Source organism: Mesoplodon mirus, assembly GCF_964341445.2.
Source record: "Mesoplodon mirus genome assembly, chromosome: 15".
NCBI classification, from domain to species: Eukaryota; Metazoa; Chordata; class Mammalia; order Artiodactyla; family Ziphiidae; genus Mesoplodon; species Mesoplodon mirus.
The window spans coordinates 4,990,482-5,003,385 of NC_138991.1; the positions used below are offsets into that span (position 1 = coordinate 4,990,482).

At 45.7% G+C, this 12,904-nt stretch overlaps 1 pseudogene across 1 annotated transcript in view; it reads left to right on the plus strand.

Annotated features, from left to right (window-relative positions):
• The window catches only part of LOC309817470 (serine/threonine-protein phosphatase 4 regulatory subunit 1-like), a 62,560-nt pseudogene that overhangs the window by 24,260 nt on the left and 25,396 nt on the right, over window positions 1-12,904 (plus strand). The window contains exons 4-6 of the transcript XR_014296209.1: window positions 4,225-4,331; window positions 5,331-5,473; window positions 9,979-10,125. The product of XR_014296209.1 is annotated as a serine/threonine-protein phosphatase 4 regulatory subunit 1-like (transcript). The remainder of the gene's footprint in view (window positions 1-4,224; window positions 4,332-5,330; window positions 5,474-9,978; window positions 10,126-12,904) is intronic.

Genomic DNA, 12,904 nt, shown 5'->3' on the forward strand with positions numbered 1-12,904 from the left:
TTTAACCTTCCTATGTCTTATATTTAAAGCCTGGTTATTGTAGAAAGCATATAGTTGGGTCTTGCTTTCTTATCCAGTTTAACAATCTGCCTTTTAATTTGAATGTTTAGCTCATTTACATTTGTTACTTTTGATATGGTTCAGTTTAAATCTACTGTCTTGCACTTTGTTTTCTGTTTGTCTCAATTTTTCCTGGTATTTTCCTCTTTTCCTGCCTTTTTAAGAAAAATTGAATGAGTTTTTTAATAATTCCAATTTATCTCCACTATTGACTTATTAGTTATACCTCTTTTAAAATTTTTTATTGGTTGTTCTAGAGATTATAGTATATTTCTTTAGCTTATTCCAACTGTTCAAATAAAATTATTCTATTTTATAATAATAATTATAATTTATAATCCTGCAGTGCAGGATGCAGTATAAGAACCTTACAGCAGTGGACCTCTGTTTCCTCGCCCCCTATTGTCTTCCTACATTTTACCTCTGCACAAGTTACAAACCCTACAATACCTTGTTACTATATTTGCTTCAGATAGTCAACTATCTTTTTAAAGCAACTAAAATGAGAAAAATATTTTTTATATTTGCTATTATTTTTACCATTTTCGTGCCTTTTAGTTCTTTTTGTAAACTGTCCATTTCTGTCAGATATCCTTTTGCCTCAAGAACTTCCTTTAACAATTCTTGTTAGCACAAGACCACTGTCAATGAATTCTCACAGTTTTGTTTTTTGGGAGGTTTTTATTTCACTTTAATTTTTTCTTTAATTAACAGACTTTATTTTTGTGAGCAGTTTTAGGTTTACAGAAAAACTGAGCAGAAAGTACAGAAAGTCCCCGTATTCCCTAACTGCCCCAGCACGTCCAGCTCTTCCAGTGACCTGCAGCACATGAATCAGACTTATTTTCAAGTCCTCGTCTGATTGTTCCCACATCGGCGGGCGATGACCTCACCCCTCCGCGTCTCCCTACCCAACACCTGCTCATCCACATGCTCATCTCCCTGCCTCGTTCCTCCACGTCCTTCTTCTCTGTCTTTAGAATCGCATCACTGTTGGTCATCATCGATTTTCCTGCCTCCTTACAGGCCTCGACTGTGAGCTCCTTCACAGCGGGACCTGGAACTTGCTGGTCTCTGCACCCCAGGCTTCTTGCCCGTAGTCCAGAGCCAGTGGGGCTAAACTCATGATCGTAACTGCATGAGTGGGTGAGGGAAAGAAGGGACAGAGACACCACGGGTTCCTTCAGTGGTGACATTTCCAGGGAACATTGCCATGTGAAATCAAGCCACCCTCATTCTTCATGTTTAAAAAAAATTCACAGAAATAATACATGCTCTTTGGAATTTAGCAATTTCAGGAGTTAAACAGTGAGAGTCTCCCTCCCTTCCCCACTATAATCTTAGATAGTAACCATGAGCCATTCAGTGTATATCCTTCCACACACTTCCTACATGAGTGTACGTATATGTGAGTGTGTTTATATGTACATGTATTGCACACATATGCATAAACATAATTTTTGTTAAGAAATGGGTTCATACTGTATGTAAAATTCTTCCTCTTGTTTTTTCATTTCATGTATCATGGGCATCTTTCTAACTCAGTGCATTTCTATAGGTACCTTTAAAAATGGTTGTATGGGGGCTTCCCTGGTGGCGCAGTGGTTGAGAGTCTGCCTGCTGATGCAAGGGACACGGGTTCGTGCCCCGGTCTGGGAAGATCCCACATCCTGTGGAGCGGCTAGGCCTGTGAGCCATGGCCGCTGAGCCTGCGCGTCCGGAGCCTGTGCTCCGCAACGGAAGAGGCCACAACAGTGAGAGGCCCGCATACTGCAAAAAAAAAAAAAAAAAAAAAAGGTTGTATGGTATGCCAGTGTATAGCTGCATCATACTTTATTTTAGCTTCCCTCTTTTGATAGGCATTTTGATTGCGATTCTTTGCTTATATCGTAATATGGTTGATGGCTGATGCACTAGAGGACTCACCGTGTGCCGGGTACCATGCTCTGAGCTTCACGTGCACGATCTCATGATCTCATTTAAGCTTCCTCACACTTTCCTGAGGCGCACAGTTGTCCACTGTTCTTTCCTGTCATTAGCACAGCTGACAGAAGTATCGACTCTGATGCTTGTGGACTCTGCTCATCCGCTGTGACCTCTCCAGGTCATTCCAACATCAAGCAGCCAAAGTGTTGGTGCCAAAGCGCCAACCTGTTTGCGTCTTTACCTCTCTCTCATTCTGCATTCACAGCGGTGGATATGTCCCTGCTTCAGGGCCCTCTCTTACCCCTTTCCTTGCTTTCCTTAAGAGGGCAGGCCTCCTGTGACCACTTGAGGCTGGATGCAGCTCTGTCTATCCATTCTATGGCCCTACAAGCAGATTGGGGATCTTAGTTGCTTGATTTCCCCTGGGAGGCTGCCATGAATGTGGTCCAGTGAAATGTAATCAGGGACGTTATAGTGTCTGTTCTGGCTTCCCCAAACCTCCTGGCTGCCAGATCTCGACCTTTCATCCCAGGGGTGGTATAAGTCTCTCCATGGGCAGGCTCGAGCTGATGGATTTCTTCCCGTAGTATGCTGGGCCAAAAGATGCCTTTTTGAATTCCACATTTCTAGTTATCTTTTTCTGAAAATCAAGGTGGGTTTTTGACTTCAGCTCTTCTCCCGATGCTTGGCCAGAAATGACACAGAGACGTGTATTATTTCTAGATTGTCAGGTACCCAGAGGAGCAGACAGAGGCAGACAGAGGCTCCTTTCCATTTGCTCCAAGACACCCATCAGGAACGCCAGTCCCTCTTTGAGGGCACACCAAGGCCTCCAGGCCACCGTTAGCCACTGTTGATCCCACTGACTTTTCTCCTCATCAGTGTCTTTGAAACAAACACCTTTATCAAGGCATACTTTTCATGCAATAAAATCCACCCACTTAGAGCGTCCAGTGAGGTGAACTTGGGGTAGATGCATACACTCGTGCAGTCATCCCCATGGTCAAGTTTGAACATTTCCATCAGCCCCTTGTTTCCTTGTTGGCCTCTTTGCAGTCAGTCTCCCCCTCTCTCACCACCACTGGCCCAGGCAACTACTGATCTGTTTTTTGATGCTAAGGTTTTGCCTTTTTAAGAATTTCCTATAAATGGAATCATGTGGTATGTAGTCTTTTCTGCTGGCTTCTTTTACTTAGCAAAATGCGTTTGAAATTCCTCCCTGTTGTTACCAGAAGTTCTCTTCTTTTTATTGCTGAGTCATATTCCATTGTATGGATATTCTGTGTTTTGTGTATGCATTCCCCAATTGACAAATATTGAGATTTTTTCCATCTTGTGGCTATGATGAATGATGCTAATATGAACCTTTGTGTACAAGTCTTTGTGTGGACATATATTTTTATTTCATGTGGGTACATACCTAAGAGGGAATTGCTGTGTTGAATGATAAGTGTGCATTTAACTTTTTGAGAAGCTGCCAAATTGTTTTCCAAATAACAAGTTGCATTCCAAATAACAATTGTGCTGTTTTGCATTCCCACAAGCAAAATCTGTGAGTTCCTGTTGCTCCATATCTTTATCAGCACTAGGTATTGTTATTATAATTTTAGTTATTCTAGTGAGGGTCATGTTACCCCATTGTGGCTTTTTTTGGTCTTTGTTTTGTCTCTGAACCTTATTTTGAAGTAACTTCACATTTACAGAATTGTTGTAAAGATGGTACAGAGAGTTCCTTTATGCCTTTTGCCCAGCATCCTTTAATGCAGTGGTTCTCAACCAGGGGTGATTTTGCCCCCAGTGGACATTTGGCAATATATAGAGACATTTTTGATTGTCACATCATGGGGAGGGGGCAGCCAGGGGGCTGCTACTGACCTCTAGAGGGTAGAGGCCATTCGAGATTGAGATGGCCATCGGATGTCCCTTTGGACCATTTCCTTCTGCATTTTATTGGTCACTTAATTCCCTCCCGCTGTCATGGGACCTCTTTTCCAAGTCTATCTAGGCCTGAAGACTCAGTCAGAAAAGGAGAAAAAGGTTTTCTTTTGTGCAGGTGGACAGTTTCCACCTCCAGACTGGAGGATATGGGTCTTCTTCTTATAGGATGTTCCTTGACTGTGTCTTCTCTCTCTGGGCGGAGGTGGCTGACTTTCCTTTCCCCCATGATTGTATTACCTGCTCGTAGCACATGCCGGAATTAGCACACATAACTGTATGGATCCTTTCTCGCTTCCACAGTCAGGTTATTGCCAGAGGGCTGCTTGATATCTTCCGGGACTTCAGTAACAATGAAGAAGACTTCATAATGGTAATGGAGATCGTGGTCAGATTGTCAGGAGATGCAGGTTTGTGCAAGGATTGTATACTTTTATTTTTAAGTTGTACATTTCCAAGATATTGTATATAAGCTTTTTTTTTTTTTTTTTTTTTTTTTTTGCGGTACGTGGAACTCTCACTGTTGTGGCCTCTCCCGTTGTGGAGCACAGGCTCCGGATGCGCAGGCTCAGCAGCCGTGGCTCACGGGCCCAGCTGCTCCGTGGCATGTGGGATCTTCCTGGACCAGGGCACAAACCCGTGTCCCCTGCATCAGCAGGCGGACTCTCAACCACTGCGCCACCAGGGAAGCCCTGTATATAAGCTTTGATAGCTGATTGGCTTGCTTTAGATTTTGATCATTTTAACCGAAAATAGAAAAATAAGCCCTTCCATATAGCTCCCATATTAGTTTAAAATATTCATATGAGTATGACACAACGCTTTTAAAAAGGCCCAAGTGGATGTTTTGAGTCCTTAAATGGGTACTCTTTGTAAATGAGTCACCATTTACAGTGCTGAAGCAATTATATATTTGTGTTAAATTTAATGTGGTATATTGGAGGTAGAGCCGCTCTTTTGTTTAATGCTTTGCCTTAGAAATAATTGGGGTGCAAGGATTGTGGGGGAGTGCATTTATGAAAGAATTATTTATAATGTATACATTCTGGCTGGAATTTAAATAAGCACAACCCATAGGTCTCGCATGTATGCCGTTAGTTGTAATGGGTTTTGGACGCTGGCCCGGCATGCAGACCTCTTGCTCCCTCCTTGATTTATATATGGCTTGTTATAATAGAGTTGTCATTCTCTCTTCTTTTTATGTTTTTATATTGCCGTATAGCTTATCAGCTTTTTAAGCTCATCTGTGGCATAAATACCCTAAATGGGAAATGATTTTTAACCTGCATTTGTCTAATTTCCTTGATGAAGTATTTTAGTAAGAAAAGCTAGAAACTATCAATATATACTCTATAAGATGCTTGGCTTATTCTTATATAATTCTTTGTCTCATTTTTTTATTGCTGCAGAGCCCACAGTGCGGGCTGAGCTGCTGGAACAAATTCCTCCTCTTACCATTTTTCTACAAGAAAACAGATCCGATTTTCCCGTGGTGCTCTCTGAACATCTCGTACCCATCGTGGTGCGGTGCCTCACAGATCCAAACAACCAGGTGTGAAACATTATAACCTTAGGGTCTTTGTAGCAAATTCTCTTTCGTCTTATTTTAGCTGACATTCATAATTCAGAAAACAGCTGCTTAGAGTTAAGTGACTCAAGAACAAAAGGTCTTTTTGTGCCCACTTTCTTTAATCACATAGGAAGGTAGATGGCACGCATTCTTATTATCATATTTCTTTTTGTTTTTGCGGTACGCAGGGCTTTCACTGCTGTGGCCTCTCCTGTCGCGGAGCACAGGCTCCGGACGCGCAGGCTCAGCGGCCATGGCTCACGGGCCCAGCCGCTCCACGGCATGTGGGATCTTCCCGGACCGGGGCACGAACCTGTGTCCCCTGCATCGGCAGGCGGACTCTCAACCACTGCGCCACCAGGGAAGCCCAAGGATGGTTTTAAATAAGGAAAGAAATCATCCTACCTCCACTGTCCTGTCTTCAGTATTTTGATTATTTTCGCATTTTCTTCTCCGGGTGCTTACACGTTTTCCTACATAGGTCTAATCATAATGCGATGCAGTTTCCTTCATCCATTCATTTGTTCAGACAGCTTCTGAGTGCCCATTATGAGCTGAGCATGGCGCTTCATGCTGGGGATGAATAGATGAGTAGGATGGATTTTTCTACCCTAGGAAGCTCGTCTGTGTGTCATAGACATTGTACATCTTCATAATCTTTATATTTTTAATTTTTTTGAATGCTTAGCTTCCTTTCAGCTTTTTTGTCCTGTAGATGCAGTGAGCTTCACAAAAGTTGCAGTTTTATTTTTCTGTTGGCTTTTCTTTTTCCTTTGGATGCATTCTTAAAAATGAAGCTATGCTGGGTTGGGGGACGTGACACGTCCTTTCTTGAGCTCTCACGGTGTGACGTACCGTGCCCTTGTTTCCTCCTCCTGACCATCTCGGGAAGAACGGGCATGCTGGTGAGTTCATCCTTGTTTTAGAGGTGAGGAAGCCGAGGTGCAGAGAAGTGTGGTTGTGTGTGTTGGGAGCCCGGGCTCCTGAGGCTCATCTGGTGTATGTATGTTTTGGGATTGCCCAGGTCTACTGGACATTGTAACCAATAGTTTCTCTCCCATTCTAGACCCCGAGCCCCTGACACTAGGACCTGGGTCTTCTTTATTTATCTCTGTGACCTAGCAAAGGGTCTGGTGGCTGGTAGTTGTTTGGAACTGCACTGGCTGTAAACTCTCCCTTTGGTAACGTAGCTGTCCTGAGCTCCTTGCCTCTGTCTCAGGGGAACGGCCGTCCGACCTCCTTCTCCAGTCTGATGTCTTCCCTCCCCTCTTTGGTTCCATCTCTTGTTCATAGCTTGCTTATTTTCCAGTCTCTCTCTTTTCTCTTTCAGTTATAATCATGCCTAAGTCTCCCTCATCTTTGTGTCCCCTGGCCTTGACCCTGAGTGCACCATCACTCCTTTTCCAACTGTCTGCACTGTGGCCTTGACCCTCTGTGGGCTCCCGTTCAGGGGTCAGCTTGTTGTACTGCAGCTGGTGGTCCTGAAGCCAGTGAGAGGTATCTTGCTTGGACTCAACTAATCTCATTGTGAAATCTGATGTTTTGGTTTTTTTCAAAAATAGTTTTAATTTATAAAATTTCATAAAATATTTTAATCACATGGGAGGATTATGTCATAAACACCCATATCCCTAACCGCCTATATTTGAGAAATGTTTAACCTTTTGAAATTTTGCTTCAAACCTTTTTATTTTTATTTTATTAGTTTTAAAAGTTTTCTACATACAACAGCTTTCTTTTATTAATTAATTAATTTATTTTTGCTGTGTTGGGTCTTCGTTTCTGTGCGAGGGCTTTCTCTAGTTGTGGCAAGTGGGGGCCACTCTTCATCGCGGTGCGCGGGCCTCTCACTGTCGCGGCCTCTCTTGTTGCGGAGCACAAGCTCCAGACGCGCAGGCTCAGTAGTTGTGGCTCACGGGCCTAATTGTTCCGCAGCATGTGGGATCCTCCCAGACCAGGGCTTGAACCTGTGTCCGCTGCATTGGCAGGCAGATTCTCAACAACTGCGCCACCAGGGAAGCCCCAAACCTTTTTATTTTTATTTATAAGTTGCAGATATGGTGAAAACTGCATGGGGCCCCTCCTCCATCCATTCCCCCTTCTCCCTTTTCTGTAGGAACCTGCCACCCTGGCTTGGTGTGTCCCTTCCATGCCGGGTTTTATAGTCACACCACCAGTGTAAGTGGCCCTGAATAAGAGAGTGTCTTGTTTCAGGTGCTTTAAAACCTTACATAAATGACATCAGGCTGTATTTTCCCTTCTGCCACCTACTTTTATTCTCCCCGTTTTTAAGATCTATCCCCGTTGATCCAGAGAGCTCTTGGTCACTCACTTGAACTATTTTATGGTGTTGCATTTCTATTTTTTTCACCATCGATTTGTCCAGTGACTTCCTTTTTCCTTTGTTTGATCCTTTTGCCCCATTTGCCACTGTTAACTACTTTTGTGGCTTTGAAGAAACCTTTCTTGGACGCCCACTCAGCAATTATTGTTGCTCCATCCCGATATGCCCCAGACACTGTCCTTTATGTATATGAGGTCGTTTCATCCCCACAGCCACCTGTGAGATAGGTACTATCATTGCCCACTTCTACAGGTGAAGAGATTGAGGCTCAAAGAGGCTGATCCCCTGCCCAGGAGGCCCCACTGGTCATCATTGCACAGCGCAAGTCAGGCACAGCATTCGTGCCACTGCAGTGTCACCTGTTGGGCTCGGAAGTGTCTCCCCGCCTTTCCCTCCCTGCCTGTGTCTTCACCAGTCTCCATCACCAGCCCTGGTCCTCGCCCGCCCTTCAGGCTGTTGTCTGGTCTTTTTCTCTTGTGGTGCCGGGTCTCATCTGCGCCCCTGGGCCTGGGGAGGTCCCTGTGCGTGCGAACACCAGGACGCCGCGTCTCAGCCGGGCCTCCGGAGTTGGTGCGTCGCTGACCTCCTCCCCCAGAGCCCAGTGGCTGGCTGTCCCTAGAGATCTACTGCATCAGATCCGCAGAGTTCAACTCTTCCAGCACCCAAACCTGGTCTCTTTACCTTCAGTCTTATTTTCTCTGTTTTATTTACTGGTGCCTGGAGGCAAAGATCCCGAGTCATCTTTGATTTTCTGTGACCACATGCATGCAGGGACCCCCTCTCCTCTGTCCCCTGCCCCCAAGCCCATGCCTGGTCACAGCTGGAAGCGTCGCTGCGCAGGAGCCCCTTGCCTGCTCTCAGCATTTAGAGCCCTTCGAGGTTTCTAAACTGTCACCCTCACTGAGGCCAAGACGATCTTGTCACTCCTCTGCTTTTCCACCCTGGGGCTCCCACGGTGCCGGAGTAGCTGCCAGAAGTCTTAGTGGGACCTGGAAGCCTTTCCCACTCCCACCTCGCTGGCCCTTCAGGCTCGCACTCCACCATCCACCCGCCGCCCCCATGCTGTCACCCGGGACTTCTCCCCAGAGTTCATCTCTGTGCTCATGAGCACGCTGTCCTCTCCCCTTTTCCTGCTTGCAGTGTTAGTCTCCTGGGGCTGCCAGAACAAAGTACCACAAACTGGGTGGCTTAGAACAACAGCACCTGTTCAGAAACTTCTCTGCTGGCAGGCCTCCGGGGTTCCAGTCTCCCAGGCTCGCCTCTTTATAACCAGTTCCTGTCTTATCACCTGCGACTCTGCCTGCACATTTCTGGGTCCCGTTGCTATTCCCCTGCATCCCCATCACTGCGATGAGCTGCCAGTCTCATTACTTCCTCTACAAATTGGAATTTCCTGTGCTTTCACTTCCCCAAAACGTTCTCTCTCTAGCCTCTTAGGAGCCCTCGAGCTCCGGCGGTTGCTCACCCGGTGCAGACGGTGAGGGGCAGGCAGCTCCCCAGCTTTCCGCCTCTGTCCCCAGGAGCCTCTGTGCGCGTGTCCCGCCTCGCAGGGCAGGTCCTCCCCGCCAGGGCTCTACAGAGTGTCGGGAGGACAGCTCCCCAGTTTTCCGTCTCTGGCCCCGGGAGCCTCTGTGCGCGTGTCCCACCTTGCAGGGCAGGTCCTCCCCGCCAGGGCTCTACAGAGTGTCGGGAGGACAGCGCCACGTTTTGCCACCCCCTGCCTGCGTGGTACCCGCTCTCCAAGTTCACGCTCTGCGGTGGGAAGACAGACAGCAATGTGTCATCATACAGGAAAAAATGCGTGTATGTGTGTGTGTGTGTGTGTGCGTGTGTAGAAATCTGGGGTAGGCGTTGTGAAGGCAAAGTGCAAGCCTGGTTACGCTGTCAGAGTGTAGATGGGGAACCCGACCCGAGTGGGGAACGGGATGTGTGGCCTGAGCGCAGAGGAACCGTCGGTGCCGTTGGTGGCCTCATCTAAGGCCTGGGGGAGGAAGTGACCGGAGGGCCAGAAGATCCGTGTGGTGGGGCGGGTGGGGCCGGGGGAAGGAGGCAGGGGCCGGCCTGGCACTCACCGTAGGGAGTTTGGTCTTTGATCCTGAAAGCACTCTGGCTCATTCTGTGTTTCACCTTTGGCCTCTTCCAGGTTAGAAAATCAAGTCAGGAGGTGCTGTGGATTCTTCTGAAACAAGATCTAATTTTCTAGCACGATATTGAAAACAAAGTGTGTCCAGTCCTGCTGGCACTCTCTGCCCCTGACAGTGATGATGAGTACAAAGCAGAAGCCGTGAGTGTAAGTCTGTTGGGGAGTGACAGCCCCAAGCCTTGGCAGACTGTCCCATAACTTGACGTGTGGGGGACTCGAAGCGTCACTTGCGTTCAGTGCTGATCGGCACTGTTCCCATAAACAAGGCAGCTGGTGGTGTGGCCTCCATCGGAGAAAGTTCTCAGTTCAGATCCAAGCTTGTCCTGGAAGTGATTATCCTTATATCCAATTGTTTCAGGAAGGCAAAGCTTGGGAAATCAGAGTGATTGGGGCAGAGGTGAGGCAGCTGGCATGGACTTCTGCTGGGCAAGATGCTGAGATCTATTAGGTAAAGCCTTGAGCCAGCTTGGGTCATGGACCCTGTTTCCCAAAGTAAGGAACCAAGTGTGGTATGGGAGCTGCTTTTAGGTGGTACTTGGACAATTAGAAAAAAAAAATCGAATGGACACGTGTGTCTGTTTTATAAATTAAGATGAGACTAAACTAGGTATGTCAGCAAATAAGAGAGAGTCTATGTGAAGAATGTGGCCATCACGTTTATAGCAGTTCGGGAAATGCTGGGTTCAAGTCTCTGTGCTCTTGTCAGTTAAAGGTATATGATGAAAGAAAGAGTGTAAGTACTGAATGTCTTCTACTTTTAGTAGTTAATTTAATGGTATCCTTGGGTCTGTAGGATTCTGTACCCATTATGAAGTGATTATGCAAGCAAGGACTTCCTACTTGCTTCTGGAACCCTTGTTCACAAACTAGCTGTTGGCGAGCCAGTGCCGGCCTTCATGTGCTGCCCTTAGACTAAGACCCAGCTTGTCCTCGGGCTTCTCCTTCATGGGTCAGGGGAAGGTCATCCAAGGCCACCTTGTGTTCCGTAGCTGCTGCTCCCTCCCCAGGGATCGAGGCAGGGGTTGCTGCACCGGCTGGCCCTTTGTGTTGGCATCACAGAACTAAACAGCTCCAGGAATGTTCCAGCATTTTAGGAAAATACATAAGGATTTACAAAATCTTAAGCCTTAATTGTGAGTACAATAAGATAGAGTTGTTTTCTTGGTTGAGAAAGAATGATGTTCGAAAAAGGAATTCTTTTTCAAAGTGGAAACATTATACACCATGGAGCTAAAAATTTGTAATACAACATCAGAACATTTGGTCATTATTCTTCATTTATGTAAAAGTTGTCCTCAACTATGAGTTAAAGGTCTGGCTTTTTTAACTAACTTAATTTTTTGCATATTCCATATGTTTATAAGATGATTCAGGCTGAAGAATAATTGATTATTAAAATTCAAATTCTCCAGGGTTCTTTGATAAATTTCAAGTTTCCCTGTAAGAAATTAAATTCATTTTGCAGAATGAACCTGGATAATATCATTTAGTTGGGATACTTGGCAGTTGAGTGGTAAACTTTGCCAACTAGATCTTCTTTTTCATTTGAAAGTTGGTTAGGCTAGTTTCCAAAGCTACTACTGACAACTAAATATCTTATCCCTAAAGACTGCCAAATACCATGACAAATAATTTTAAAGGCGTTTTTGCATGATTCTTATTTTGTTTTGTTTCCAACCACTCCATTCTTGTCAGCAATATTCTTCTTTTCTTTTGGTGAAAATATTTGGAAAATATAACAAGTCTTCAAAAAGCTCTCTTCACATTTCACTTGCAGAACAAATTAGTTCACATAAATTGTACTTTTTATTCAAAGTGGGTTGCCGATTTCATTACTTGAAATGCACAAGCTTTTAAATGTGGCTGCAAAGAACAGAAATGGTCTTGAACCCTCCCCAGGTAGAGGCACATCTGCGTTTCAGGGCACTTCTGGAAGATTGCCACTTCTCCTCCCTTAGGGCCCCGAGGGAAGCAGGATTTGGGGCTCCTTGCCTGGCCCGTGTGTGCTTGGGTCAGACCCAGAAGCTGTTCTGTCTTCCCTGATTTCCTGGAGGTCAAGGAGTCTTGGAGGGGGTCTCACTCCTTGGGCCCCCAGAGTCCTGGAGTACAGAGGGTGCTGTTCTCTTTTCAGCTAGGAAATGACAGTACGATAGGGAGTGGATTTCATTCTTCAAGGGACAGAGGCCACGTGTGGGATTGGCAGAGCTTCCCCAGGAGGACAGCGCTCTCATTTAGCTGGTCTGAGTGACACCCCAAACACTGTGGCTACCAACATGTATGTGTGAGGAGGTGACAGGTGAGAAAAGAAGCCAATTGCACTGCTCCGATGCCCTTGTATTTTGGGCTTTCTTTGCAGCCATATGGTGTGAATGTTGCTACGTCCACATGTCCATAAGCACACACTCTCGGAACGGTGCTGTTTTGAAGGAATTGCTTCTTGCTCCGAGGAAACAGCGTGCCTCTATAGACAAAATGTGCATCTATTCATTAGCCTTTGCATTCCCTTTGGAAGTTACAATCAGTTGATTCTGATGCAAGCCACCCTAGTGTATACATGATTGAGAGAATCGGAGCTAGCCAACTGGACATGTCCTGGGCATTTTAAAATTGAGTTATGCAGTGCAGGTTATGTGTATTATGTGTTGGTTTCTTATGTTCTGGTTTCTCAGATAAATGCAGCTTGTTCTGCGAAGTCTGTCTAATATGCCAGGCGACATTAGCGACTCCCTCCTTCACGCATCCCGGAGGCTTGGTTCATATCTGTCTTCTGTCATTTAGCAATCGAACTGCGAACTTCATTTGTTTGTTTATTTCTCTTTCAAAATAGTGTGCTTCTTAAACAACAGGTGTCTTTCTGCCCTCGGCACCCAGCACAGTGCCAGGCCCAGAGTCAGTACTAAATAAATGTTAGTTGTTGAATGAATGA